Source organism: Thermobia domestica, chromosome 6 (genome assembly GCF_964235325.1).
Source record: "Thermobia domestica chromosome 6, izTheDome1.hap1.1, whole genome shotgun sequence".
Taxonomy (NCBI): Eukaryota; Metazoa; Arthropoda; class Insecta; order Zygentoma; family Lepismatidae; genus Thermobia; species Thermobia domestica.
Genome location: NC_137459.1, coordinates 61,346,806 through 61,361,955, shown reverse-complemented (window position 1 = coordinate 61,361,955; position 15,150 = coordinate 61,346,806). Strand labels below are relative to the sequence as shown.

Sequence of the window (15,150 nt, the reverse complement as noted above, 5' to 3'; positions counted from 1 at the left end):
TATTTATTCTAACATTAATTAACACTATTTCTCATAACTATAAGAATGTTGTAAACACACTGCGTCATTCAAGTTCTGTGAATCACTTCAGAACTCTCTGTTTATATTCCAGAGCAAAATTTATAAATGTTTATATTTTAAGTAAAATATGATATTTGGCAAATGTATTGCATATGCCTCAACTCATAGGAAAACAAATTCAAAGTTTATGTGGCTGGTTTCTATGGAAACATCAGGTCTTTCGTGTAAAATATGATGTAATGTGTTGTTTACCTTCACAAGGAAGCATCAAATAGATAAACGTAAAGCTAAAAGCTACCACTTTGTATCTTACTCGCTCACTGACCTTGCACGCAGACGAAGCTGTTAGTGTAACAAAACAACTGCTCAATTACGTATTAGCCCAAACAGATATGAGTCTTCCCCTGTGTATGTTTGACCTACCTAAAAGCTGTAAGTACTTAGAAACTGTTCTGTTTGATTATATATGTCTCAGAACTTTGATTTCCAAAATTTACGTACAGTAGCTAGTAAAAACCTGTATGCGTTTAAAATGAATAACTTATATGTCCCACCTAAAATTGTGTTAGATGACTGTTTATGTAATTGGGCCAATATTTGGGCTAATATCAATGACTCGACGTTGAGTGTCGCAAGCAAATTTGTCTGGTTTATGATTGTCCATAACATTATCGATACCAAAGACAAGCGTAGAAAATATGGGTTTAGTCCTGATTCTATTTGTCATAAATGTATAATAATATAAATACGTTAGTTCATAGAATCACAATCTGTCTTGAATCCCTACAAATATGGTTTCAGTTGCGTCACTTTCTAGCCCTTCTGACTCGTAGCTCAGAGCACAATATAAATATTAACAATTTTAAGGCCAGATTATCGTTTTTATCCAGCTAGTAAACAGCACAGTGTCAATTCGTATGTTTTACTTCCAACTTAGAAGCTAGGGGAGCCTTCTATGTACAGTATTTACAACAACAATACTCAAAATTATCAACGGATGTGCGTAATAAGAAGTTTGCAAATTTTATAGTCAACTCTTTGTGCTCTCAACTCCCGCAATGTTCATATGATTTTTTTAAAAATTTAATTTAACATTTTTTTTTTGTTGAGCCTTGTTATCTTGTGACAAGCTTCATAAACACTTCGTTGTAATTGCTTCTTGAGTACAATAAAACGATTTAAAAAGAAAAAAGTAGTAGAGTGTTCACCTAGGGTGCTTGAGGTCCCTCGTTCGACCCCAGCTCGAGCCGTGTGGAGCTTCTAATAGACAAACACCGTCCTCGTTTGTTTTCTCGGGGTTCTCCAGTTTCCTCCCACTTCTTTCATTCCACCATTTTATCCATTTCTCATCTTCATCGTATCTTTTAGCCTCAACGGCAGGGACGTAAAACTTAAATATTTCATTTCACAAGACACTAAAAAAAAAAAGTGTGTGTGTACACAGCAATATTGCATTAAAGATAGCACCTTTCTGAATTGTACAATACGTTTTATTAGGATATAAACTAGGGATGACCAAAATTTTCCGGAATCGGAAAATTTACTTTCCGGAATTCGGAAAAAAATCCGGATTTCGGAAAAATTCCGGAATTCAGAAAACAATCCGGAATTCGGAAAATTTTCGGAATTTGGAAAAAATCCGGAATTCAGATAAATTCCGACATTCGGAAAAAATCCGGAATTTAGAAAAAAATCAGAATTTTTCCAATTTTACTTTCCGGATTCCGGAAAGTAAAAATTCTGGAATTGGCAATCCCTAGCTAGTAGCTGTTAAAAGAGAAACACAATAATGAATATATATACTGTATTAGTTTCTTGTAGTTGGATATGTCTTTATCACTTACGTAGACAATTGCTACTGCAGTTATTTACTGCTTTATGAGGAAGGTCTTATTTTCACACACAAAAAAGTCGCCGGTATGTCTCAAACATTATCGCGTTCCCACCTGCAGCTGCTCCAAAGCACTGCAAACTACTTTTTAACCAGGCGAAAGGCAGTGAAGGAAAAGAAATCTCAACAAATATTCTAATAACATTCGCTTATTGTCAACATACCTACAGTGAGCGCAGAAAGTGTTCGTACACCGTGCATACTTTATATTGGAAACAGCTAACATGAGAACGGGAGGTGTAAAACATATATATAACCAGAATTAAGACTACACATTCATACATTTTATTTTTATATACAAGAGAAAGGCCAAACAAAGACAATCACTGTTTTTTTCAGAAGAAAAGAGAGAATTCCTTTTTTTGTAAACGCAAAAAGTCACCGTACACTTATGATTGAATTAATGTTTATAAAGTATATTACGTTATTTAATATTTTGCGGGATTACCCTGTGCGTTAATGATTGTTTGTATTCTTCGTGGCATTGATTTCACCTGTAGTAGTTCGTAGTTCTGTAGCTTCGGGACTGATTATGTCCCATTCTTCTTGAATAGCTTTTCTCAGGCCTTCTTTAGTAGAGAAGCTGTGCCTTCTGATTCTTGTCTCCAGAACAGACCATAGATGTTCTATGGGGTTCATATCTGGGGATTGGGGAGGTGTGCGAAGCTGTTTCAAGGTATTATAGAGTAGCCACAATCGAGTATTTTCCACTGTATGTTTAGAGTCGTTGTCTTGCTGAACAATAAATTGTTTTCTGCGCACTACTATGGAGATTTTCCTTTAATATGTTAATATACACTTTGTGGATCATCACTCCATCGATAAAGTGGAGACGACCCACTCCTGAGGCACTCATACAACCCCAGACGAGCACGGACCCTCCTCCGTGTCTTACTTTAGGGACGAGATTTTGAGGATTCATCTCTGTATTCCCCTTGCGCCATACCATACGCCTCCCATTGGATTCGATAAGATTAAGTTTACTTTCGTCCGAAAATATGACCATATTCCAGAAAGAAGCCTGATCCTTTATCTTTATCCTATTTTTCAAACTTTAGTCTCTTTATACGATTTGTCTTGTTCACCCATAACATTTTCCTGGCTATCGGACCATGATACAATGCAAATATTCCGCACTGTACTGGCTGATACTTTAACACCGCGTGTTTCTAGATACGTTGCCAATTGCACAGCACTACCTTTTGGAACCTTTTTTCTTTCCCTAATAATGCAACGTTTATCTTGTTCACTCAACACTCTTGGTCTTCCATTTTTTTTTTCACAGTGATAGAAACATTATACTGTACATCGCAATTATTGTTTGTACTGTTGAACGAGGCCTGTCTGCAAGGTTTGCTATCTTTCTCAAAGACTTACCTTTCTTATGCAATTTAATAATTACTTTTCTTGTCTCCTCATTTGTTTCGGTTCGGTTGCTTCCCACTTTAACAGCCCACCGTGCAGTTTTTTTCACTCCTATTCACAACTAAACTTATTCTGTTATTCGTCATGCTATACAGAGGTGTATACTCAGGTGAATACTAGTGAACCCCAGTTTTGGTATCTTTGTTTCGTATTCGTACGTCAGGTGTACGATCTCTTTTTGCGTCTACTCTATACACTTTCTACGGAATTTATTTACTTTCTGACCATTAAACTTGTCTTTGTGGTTCTTTATTGATATATTCATAAAGCTTAGTTTTCATTATTCATATTGTGTGTGTTATTACACTTCTTAAATTTTCTGTTTCTTTTTCGCAGGCATTCTCGTTTCAATAGCATAGGTGTACGAACACTTTCTGCGCTCACTGTATGTACAGTAAATACAAATTTTAATTTTTGACTTTACGAAGTATACAATGTAATTGTTCAATAATTAACATAAGCAGGCATTCATTAATTTATATTAATATAATAATTAATAAAACTAATAAGCGGGTGATTGATGACTCAGTGGTGGAGTTTTCATCTATGGTATTCTAACCCAGGTCATGTGGGTTTTCGATGGCTAATTTTGTGTTCGAAAATTTTTCCGGTGGTAGGCCTACTCTTGGTTCCCTTTCTTATATTTGTTCCATCATCACTCATTAACGAATTTAGTTTATCAAAACTCTATAGCCATATATTCATTCTGTCCGTCAGTGAAACAAACAGTCTCAAGAACTATCTGATGGATTACCATCAATTTTGGCCACGATATACAGAGTCAATAGTTAAGAATCGAGTGTCCTGATGAATGTAATATTCAAACCGGAAGCGGTACAAATCAACCATGTCCGGTTTTAACGTTAATCATTATATAGTAAATATGGTAATAGATAGCGAGAAGCGGTTTCCAGTAATCGACATATATAACATTCATGTAGATAGAATGTTACCCAATTTGTGCATCTGCTGAAAATAATGAGCTTAGGTATTTAGAGAGCATTTTCCGCTTTAGAAAATGTGTGCTTGGTAAAGAATGTAGAGAATTAGCCGAGTCAGGCACGCAGCTAGAACATGGTAATAGGAAGGGGGGTCTGTCACGAAATACTGTGGTTATTTACCAGGGGCTCAACATTCTAAACTATTTTATTGGCAACATATATTGGTTCGTTTAGCAAAGATTTCTAATGGAGGGATGATATGAAATACTGTGGTTACACACCAGAGGCTCGATCAATCTAAATATTTTACTGACAACATACCCATATTGATTGGTTAGGACAATAAAATGAGGATATATTAGTAAGTATTTTAATAAGAAGCTATGAAGAAATCTTGAGTAAAAAAAATATAAAAAAAGTATTGAAAAAGATATAGTCTTCCGAGGTCATTCGAACGGTGTCGAGAATTTTGCGTCTGGGAAATTTGCGTCCTACCTCAAGAACAGGGAAAATTGCGCCTGCCATGTACCTCCTCCGGGAAGTTTGAGCCCTGCGAAATAAAAGAACCTATTGGAGTTTACGCATTTGCTCGGAGGGGCTGACATTACAGCATAAACAATCCTCCCCCCACAACCATGCCATTTGTGATTTAATTTCATTGTGGCTATATAAGGGGAGAATAAACTTCAATATAAGCCAAAAGAACACAACGGATCAACGCAATCACTGCTTCTTCCAGAGATGATTTTGGGGGAACACTGGCCTCCCTAGAGCTCTCAGAGTGCCCCCTTGGAAGAGACCAAAATAATACGTCTATAATATAATAATAAATAGAATAGTACCAGCAGTGACCCCTCCGGAATACTAAGTGTGCCCCCCGGAACATTTTTTTCTGAAAGAACGACTGAACGCAATTCTGTGTTTGAAGTGTAATTCCAGCAAGTAAACACACTGTACATAGTTTTCTTGATAACATTACTGAACTGATTCTACATTCACTTTACATTTTCTTTTCTATATTTTGTGTTCTAAAAAGCCAAACAACTCGCAAGGATTGTAAACAGAAATATCTGGGTAGAGCCAAACAGCCTTTTGTAGATTAAATTATACTCTTTGATTATATTAATACATAATTATATATCAGTCATTTATACTTTTATTGTAAATTTTGCAGTATAATGAAAAATTGTATTAGTATGGATATTGTATTTTTCTCATTTGTTCGGAATATTATAACGGATGGAGTAACTCACTGAGACGATGAGAGGCAAGCCTAGTTCAAGTGTGAGTGGAAGTTACTTTACACAATACAAAAATAAGTTGAATTGTAGGGCGCTAATATCCCAGTGCAAATATATAGCCGGCGCATTTTCCCCTCTTTTTGCGGTAGGGCGCAAACTTCCCAGTGCAAATATATTGTGAGCGCATTTTTTCCTATTTTTGTGGTAGGGCGCAAAATTCTCGCATTCAAGGAAAATATAATGTCCGTGAAGTTGACAAGCCACTTATGTCAGACTCCAATTTCGACTTTAAACGTCGCTAGTGCTATGTTAGTGTTCGATAGTGACGCAAATCGTTAGTACTCTACAGATAACGTGTGCTTTTTAAATAATGGATATAAGTCTTCTAACTGCATGCCAACACGCCCACTTCTAAGAATCATCTCAAAAATGATGTTAACCGTTAGAGCAAGTAAGTGCTCATTAGTGCCATTAACATTAGCGTTAATGCCTCCATCGTACGGCCCTTCGAGTAATAATAACACAACGCTCTTTACTAGAGTCTCAGTGTGTCCCTATATTCTCGCGAACATTCTGACATGCCCAAGTTAGTTACTTTTCTTTTTTTTTAGCAACTATTGTTTATCTGTTATTGTTTATTGTTTATTGCTAGTCTGCAGAGTAGTCCTTACATTAATATGCCATTGTCCTTGATAATCATTGCGTATTTACAAGCAGTTTGTTATTACTGTTAGAAGATATCAAAAAACAACAGATAAAATCTACTACTTAACGGTTCATATTTTTTCTTTTACAGTACATAAACGATTAATAATAATAATAATAATAATAATAATAATAATAATAATAATAATAATAATAATAATAATAAATAATAATATATTTATTTTTAGTGCCATGAACAGCCAGATAGCAAAAATACAGCACTTAGTCATAGAACTAAGGGTTATAACACACATCTTATATTCCTTTTAGTATTAATAATACATTTGTTTCGACGATAGGTGGTCATTGTTTATCCTATAATGTACACATAATTTTATGACTTATGTCTTGTCTGAACAAACATAATTACTTCATTCTTCATTAAAATAGCTAGTCAATTATCTTAAAATTGTCCTTAAAACAAGGATACCGTCAAACATACAAATATACTATAAAAAATATGCATACCTATTAAAATCTATACGTCTGTTCAATAAATACAATTATCCCGGTAATATATTAAAAGAACTTGTCAGTTTTCTTAAGATTATAGAATTTTTATGTTTGGACAAACATAATTATTTCATTCTTCATTAAAATAGTCAATTATCTTAAAATTGTCCTTAAAACAAGGAAGATTATAGAATTTTTATTCATGGGAACCACTTCCGATGCTCTTCTAAGATTATATGTTGGTACTCTTATACCTATATTATGTAGGCAGTATTCACTACTATATCTATTATCTAAAATTTTCTGAATAAAGTTTGTCTCTATCATTTTTCTTCTTACATGTAATTCTTGCAACCCCCAGTATTTGTTCCAGTAATCATAACAATGAGAGTAGTAATCTTTTTTCTTATTTCTACACAATAGCCTAATGAAACATTTTTGAACCGATTCAATTTTGCTACATAATGTTGTGGATATATTATTCCATATAATTGCAACAAATTCTAATCTGGGTCTTACAAGTACCTTAAATAGGTAGACATATGTATTTTCATTTTTAAACTCAGACCACTGTCTAAAAACAAACCCTATAGTCTTTCGTGTTTTATTTACTATGTCATTAATATGATAATTGAATTTCATATTCATGTCAAATATTATGCCTAGATCTTTAATCTTTTCAACTTTCTGCAGGGATATTCCATCTATGACATATTTGCTAACATAGTATTGCGTCTTATTGGTATATGAAATAAACTTAGTTTTATTACAGTTTATTTTCAGTAGATTATTTTACACCATATACTAATACTATCCAAGTCTTTTTGGAGTAAGTAGTTATCGTATTCGATATTCACTATTCTAAATAACTTCAAATCATCAGCATATAATAATATATTTGAGAATTTAACCTTTTCCGTCAGGTCATTAATAAATAATGAAAAAAGAAGTGGTCCTAAAGGAGATCCCTGAGGTATACCATTCTTTATACAGCCAATACTGGAAGTTACATGACCAATTTTCACTCTATATGTTCTGTTTGATAAATAACTTTGGAACCATCGAATATACTGAGAAGATAGACCAACATTGGATAATTTACGAACTAGAAGTCCATGTTCTATAGAGTCAAAAGCCTTTGACATATCAATATATATAGTGTCAACCTGTAGTCTATTTTTAAGAGCTAAGTACGTAAAATCTGTAAAGTGTACAAGATTCGTAACAATTGATCTGCCTTTATAAAACCCATGCTGAAATTCAGTCAGTTTATTTTTTACATTAAAGTATATATGGTTGTGTATTATTATTTCAAATATCTTACTAAATGCATTAACTAATGTGATTGGCCTATAATTTTTCATATTATTTTTATCTTCTGTTTTATGTACAGGTACAATATATACTTGTTTCCATGTCGATGGAAACTCTCCACATCTGAGTGATTCATTGAATATATTTGCTAGAATGGATGACAACTCAGTACCACATGCTTTTATAATAATAATAATAATAATAATAATAATAATAATAATAATAATAATAATAATAATAATAATAATAATAATAATAATAATAATAATAAGACTATTCCAGCATAAAAGTTATCAATTGCATCACACTGGCAATAAGCGACGCATATTTTAACTTCATAAAAATTCGTTTCTCACGATTTTCTGGAAAACTACGTATGATAACATCTTCATTATGTCAAGATGTTTATCTCAGTCTGATATATGTATTACCTCTGGACAATATCACAGTAAAACAAAAATTAAATATTAGGAGTACATCGTACTTTTGGACTACATCTCATTAACCATGGGAAGATTGAGTAGTGTATACTTTAGGATGTAAGTTTCAGCTTAACTTGCATCACACATTCTTAGGATTACAAAAAAGGAAATTTGTTCGTTTGCATTTGAACAAAATTCTTATTATTACAAAAATAAAAAATATTTTTTCCGAATTCCGGAATTTTTCAGAATTCCGGAATTTTTCTGAATTCCGGCATTTTTCCGAAATCCGGATTTTTTTCCGATTTTACTTTCCGGATTCCGGAAAGTAAAAATTCCGGAATTGGCCATCCCTAATATAAACACACTTAGGGAAGAAAGAGTATAACAAATACAGAATCACATTCAAACTTAGTGCTGCTAGATATTATCATATGAATATTGCAATAGCAACATTATGTTAAAAGGAGACAGTCGAAAAATTTGATAATGTTTTTCGGGAGCATACGTTAACAAAAGTTCACATTATTCGTTTTAGAAATTCATTGTAATATGCAAGACTTAAGTAAATGCGATTGGAATCAATATAGTGTATAGTATAAAGTATGATCAATAAACCAGGTAACATTATTTCGGGTAGGAGGATATCAATGGTAATCAGGTAAGGTAACAATAGCAGGGACAAAGTGGTGTGAGGACGTCTGACCTACGATACCAAGAAGTTGATATAGTTTTAACCACACAAACAGTACTAGCTGTAACATGTAGCACTAGCTGTATATCGATGGAGAATATTATTCTATTAGCCAGGGCCGAAATTTTGAGGGGTGCACCGGTGTACGTGCACCCCCCATTCGTCGCAAATATACACTATCTAAAATTAGAAGCTAGTAGTGAAAAAAAAAAGCCTCACTTTCCAGAAACTCTATACTGTCATGTTTCCGTTTGAAGCTAAAAAAAAAAAAAAAAAAAAGCTTTGCAACAGCAGTAGTTTAAGCCGATTTTCTGAAGGTTGAAGGAAAAGGATTCACCAAGCAAAGCAATATAACATTTGTCAAGTAGGTAAGAAAACAGAAGCAACGAAGAAAAATCTTGCATATCGCTTGCGACCCGTTAGAAAATACTCCCCCTTCCTCTGCTCTATATACCAGCGTTGCCAGGAGTAAATAATATTGTCACATGCCACGTTGAAGAGTTTCAATGAGACTGGTTATTTTGGTAGGTATGGCGCACCCCCTCAGATAATCCTGCATCCTTCCCTGGTGTTGGTCATTTTGAGAAAACACACGGTAGATAATTAATGTCATAAAAACGTTGATTAGTAGTAAGAACATAATGAGGAACAGTCAATCATAAACTAAGAAGTCGGAAAGAAGTTTTTATGCAGCCATATCAAACCATATTTGATTCTAGTTGCAAGTATTATGTTTCTGTTGTACGCGTATCGAAGTTATAGTATATTAAAAAAAAAATACATATGAAGATTACGAGAACAGATATCATGCGCCCAGATGTATAACTTCAGTCTTTTCTAAATTAAGAAACGTATGTGAGTGTTTGCTGAAGGAAAGAGATAGGGGAGAATGGGGGAATGGCGGTCACCTAAGCAAAAATCGTTATAACCTAGCTCGTAAAGCACGAACAGTTTCCGCGATCAGTCGATCCTATAGGTAATTCTGTTTAGTTTATTCTGACCAATTTCAAAATACATCTCTTATTTCATTCTCAAGCTAAAAAGGAAAATATGAACATATGGGCAACTAGGGCAAGAGTGAACATTTTTTTTTTTTTTTTTTTTTTTTGCAAATCAAAGAATTGCGGTGGAATGGTGACAGAGAAAAGCGCAATATGTTCTCTATGTAAAAGCCTGTTATCTCTTATAACATATAAAGTTTAATTGCGGCAAATCTAGCAGAGGATACAGAGAAATAACATAGTTTTGACAAAGGAAAAAAATTGTACTCATGCCCCATATGGTGGGGTAATAGTAAATAACGGTTGGGGCAACGATGTACAGTCGAATCGAAACATAGGCATAAACACACACACACACACACACACACAAACATTGAATCATAGATATATATGTACTGGTTGCATGGAGCTAAGGAAGCTATAAAATACCAAACAGATTAGTGTCAAATGGAACTGCCAACAAATGTTACAGTACTGTATATCATACATAACATAATTACAAAATATGAAAATAGGATAAATCAGTTCAACATTCATCATGAAGCACAAAAAATTTACTTGCGATGCACACAGTGGTCACACACGTATTACAGACTTCCTTTGACTAAGATTGGAACATAATTTGTGAGACCACTAGTTGCATATGATAGAGGAAATCCTCATTTCACCGTTTGGTGTATCTGAAAACAATTCCCCACTGAATTGGCTGGGCGTACCCATGAGTGTGGATGACTTTGATGCGAATTTCTAGCTTATTTTGTGTTCCCGTGCGACATGACGTATGTTCAACAACTTGCGTTGCGAAATTCTAAACGATGATGCAAACGTTTTGTTAGTAGCCTATAGCCGCCAACTTCTGTCTTACCTCTGCAAATGTTTGTTTTACTCAATGTTACATGTTGGATCCTACATTTTTACTCAAGTTTAAAACAAGCGACAAGTGTGAACGTTCACACTTGCCCCGCTTCAGGTATCTTCCAATAATTGCCTGCCATCTCCCGCCAAAGCACTTTTTTTTCTTTTGCGTACCACTGATAAGAAATACGAACTTATACAGCCTTTCCAGGAAATATTTCCAATTTTGCATCTTCAACTGAAACTACATTAAAAACTGTGGCATCGTACGAGTTGAGTTGAGTTGATTTTAGTTTAGCGTCCCTTTCAGCAGCGAGGCTATATGAGAGGTGGACCTACTGATTAACGTGGAATCCGAACCACATGAGCTCCCGCCGGGAATCGAACCCGGGTCTCCCACGCCAAAGGTACGTACGCTAACCGCTTAGCCACGGAGGAGCTCTGTGGCATCGTACGAATATTTTACTTGTTTTTTTCCTTTTGTAACAAAGGGGAGGGGGGCGGTGGCTCAGTGGTAGAGCGTTCCTCTCCGGTGCTTGGGGTCTCTTGTTCGATCCCAGCTCGCGCCGTGAGGACTTTGTGGTGGACAAACACCGTGCTCGTGGGTTTTCTCGGGGTTCTGCCGTTTCCTCCTACTTTATTCATTCCATCATTTCACTCATTTCTCATTATCACCGTCTCCTTTAGCCTGACCGGCATAACCGTGGGACGTTAAACTTAAAGATTTCATTTCATTTTTCCTTTTGTAACAAACTTTGTACTCTGCTGCTCTTCACACTGCACGCACACGGCTAACCTCCTTTTCCGTTCTGACATGTGTCATGCCGAACTAATTTTCAATATTCGCCTGTTTACCGACGTTGCCACTTCTTCGTCAATAGCATTTTCACTCTTGCCCCAGCGTTCAATCTTACCCTGGTTACCCATACTTCATTGACCGTTATTTCTCACACGTTTGGGTAATGGCAGTCAGGGTTTCCCCATGCTTTACATATTAAAAAAAAAAAAAAAAAAAAAAACTTCAATGCCATTAAGATTTCAAATTTATTCATGAACTTTAGAATAGTTTTGTATCTACAGGGACAGATAATAAACCACAATTTCGTGTAAAGAAGATTTAAAAAAAAAAGAAAAACTTATTCATTGGAGTTACTTATATTTTTAGTAAACACCTTAATGTATTTCAAATATAAATCTATTGACATTGGCAAAAAATCATCAATTGAATATATACGCCTGGGTCCAGTGGAAGTTCCTTATTTAATTTCTTCATCTTTGGCCTCTGAGTTAGGTAACACTTGAAGAGCTTTGTTTGGGGGTTGACTCTCAAGACTTATTCATTATCGTTTATTTTAATGTTGGGGAGTCCCGGTCACTGACTGTCATTACCCCATCCGCTTGGTCGGGGCTACCCAAAACGCATGTTTTGAGTAAAACACGGCCAACACCAACATAGAAATAAATGAATGCATCAATTTATAGATTCCCTTAGAACTGCATAAGCATAGTGTCTACCTAAAAGTCACTTAATAAAATATCAAATGGAATAGTATGTTGTGTTGAATATTTTGCCTATTACAGTGTTGAATATTTTGCCTAATATTATATCAAATGCAGCTTTAAAAAAAGGCCTTCATTTAATACTTATCACTCCTACAATGGCGTCTCGTTCAAAATTAGTTTATCTGACAGCTGCCAGTAAGGCGCCATCATCTGCTTCTATTTACGACAAGTTTTTTTACGCTATATTGCCCTGACTGGGGCTACCATGGGTGCCACGCATGGGCGGAGTTATGGGGGGCATATGGGGCATTGCCTCTCAACTTTTTGACAAAAAATAAAAAATGCTACTTATAAGATCCTTCAATTCTCATTTGTGTTTCCCGTGCCCCCCAGCAGACAAAAGGTCTGCCCCCCAGCAAGCAATTCCTAACTCTGCCCGTGGTATCAGGTGCGTTAGGCGCCCACTATTGTAGCCATTGCTGTATATGGTTGTGGACTAGATGATGCAATTTATAACAACGTAATAAACAATCAGTGGTAGATTGTATTTTTCTTGGAAATATGTTTGGAAGGGTCATACTTATGTTTTATACAATAATTGAGAACATATATAACTATTTGCATAGCACGCTGTGTTATAAAGGTAACCAAGAAAGTTCTGTCGCTTTTTGTGGAGGTCTATGTTCAATTGGCCCTCACACCGTGAGTTCAATGCGAATGGAGATAGGGAGAAGGTCAGTTGTTGGTGTAGCCACATTCAATATACTACCTGGTTGTGGCAGTTCAGTCACACCGTGAACTTGCGTAAGGACACAGTAAGCATGTGACCTCCACAGAGCGTCATAATTGCGTGTATGCCATACGAGTTCAAACTGGGGTCAAACGCCGCTGCAGCGGGGCGAAAGATATGCCAGGGATTTGGTGAGGGTATCATGACTACGCGTACAGTGCAACGATGGCTTAACAAGTTTAAGATGGTGACAAAACACTCAAATAGTTGAAATCCCTAGTAGAGGTACAAAATGCGCTTGATACCTTCTTCACTTCACGGCCCACCAAGTTCTACCGCGAATTAATCCATAGCCTTCCACAACGTTGGCAGAAGGTCATCGATGCAAATGGGGACAATTTGTGATTTTTGAGGTACGTCGTAGTTGACATATCGGTGGTGGGTGAGAAAGCGAAAGAACTTCCTTGGCTACTTTATAGATTCAGATTCCGATAATGATTTTTAACAATAGCCTTCCTTATTTTATTCACGAAGACTTCATCAATACTACTAACAAGGAATGTCTAAAACTTTTAATTCCAGTACAATTTCTGACTAGCATTAAGTTAAGTCTCCACTGAAAATAGCCCAATTATTAAAAGTTAAACTCTTCGTTTTATTGGAATTAGTGCATGCTGTGCTGGCACTTCAATGGCTCACCAAACAACTCTGAAGATAATTAAGCTAAGCAGTAGTCGTACAACTAATTTTTATGTCATACGAGAAGACAAAAAAAAATACTTTGAAAATCATATAAATGTGAGACTGGAAAAAAGAGACAAACATTGCAATAAAGCTTCAGGAACCAATCCATATAATAACATTGATAAATAACAACCTTGTGGAATACCCCTCTTGATATATGGGGGAACTAAAGCGGCTATTGATATGGAGCTGCGACTTTGCGTTTCGATATCAATTTTTATTCTTATCAATAAAGCGTTGATCAATGTCACAAGCTTGTAAGGCTGCATAAGTACATTCATGCTCGACAAAACGAAAAGTATTTGTAAAATCTACGGAAGTAATGTAGGTAGAAAGCTTTTACACCTGGATATAGCTCATTATGTCTTTTGGGCTAGAGAGTGTGTAATAAATGTTACGTTCTTTTGATAGAGCCGTCCTCTTACCAGAATATTTTTTCTCTAGAACTCTGTAAACGGAATAATAGTTTCACATAAGTATTTAACCGCGTAATAGGACGAAAATGAGAAATTTGAGCCGGAATCCTTTTCTTACGAACCAAAATAATGATGGAAAATATTTTGCATAATATTTTCAGATTAAAATATATCAAGTATAATAGTGAAAGTATATTCTACAATATCCAAATATTGTTTATAACATAGATATGACACCATTTTTACCTTGACTGAAACAATTTTTGGTAGTGTTTAACTCGTCACAAAATTCTTGTTTGGCAATTGTAGCTAAGAATGCTTGATTTTCATCTGTTTTTAATTTGCCAGATATATTGATAAATAAAGTAGGCCATCGTGATTACCAACTCGATGATATAAACAGTTGTTTATACTGCAAATTTTGCACAATATTTGATAGTGCAGTTACAACATGGCCATTTTCCAATACAAGCTTTCCATAAAATTGGTTTTCTTTCTATTACGTTGATACATGAGGTGGAAAAAGGTTACTCGTTCAATTGTCAATAAAATTTTGAATCGAAAGATTTAGTGATATACGCTATATTGTGTTCGCGGTGGAAGGATATTTTGATTTGATTTATTAAAGTTTAACATCCCGTTCAGAATCGAGGCTATATGATACATGGACCTGCAGTTTAACGTGATATCCGAACCACATGAGCTCCCACCGGGAATGGAATCCGCGTCCCCACACCAAAGACGAGGAAACTCTTGGTATGATATATTCGAAACTTGTGTTAAACTTTGTAGAA

At 35.3% G+C, this 15,150-nt stretch overlaps 1 long non-coding RNA gene across 1 annotated transcript in view; it reads left to right on the top strand.

Annotated features, from left to right (window-relative positions):
• The first annotated feature begins 340 nt into the window (after nucleotides 1-340).
• The window catches only part of LOC145687675 (uncharacterized), a 139,054-nt gene continuing 124,244 nt past the window's right edge, over nucleotides 341-15,150 (top strand). The window contains exon 1 of the long non-coding RNA XR_014131708.1: nucleotides 341-453. This is a non-coding gene — a long non-coding RNA (uncharacterized LOC145687675). The remainder of the gene's footprint in view (nucleotides 454-15,150) is intronic.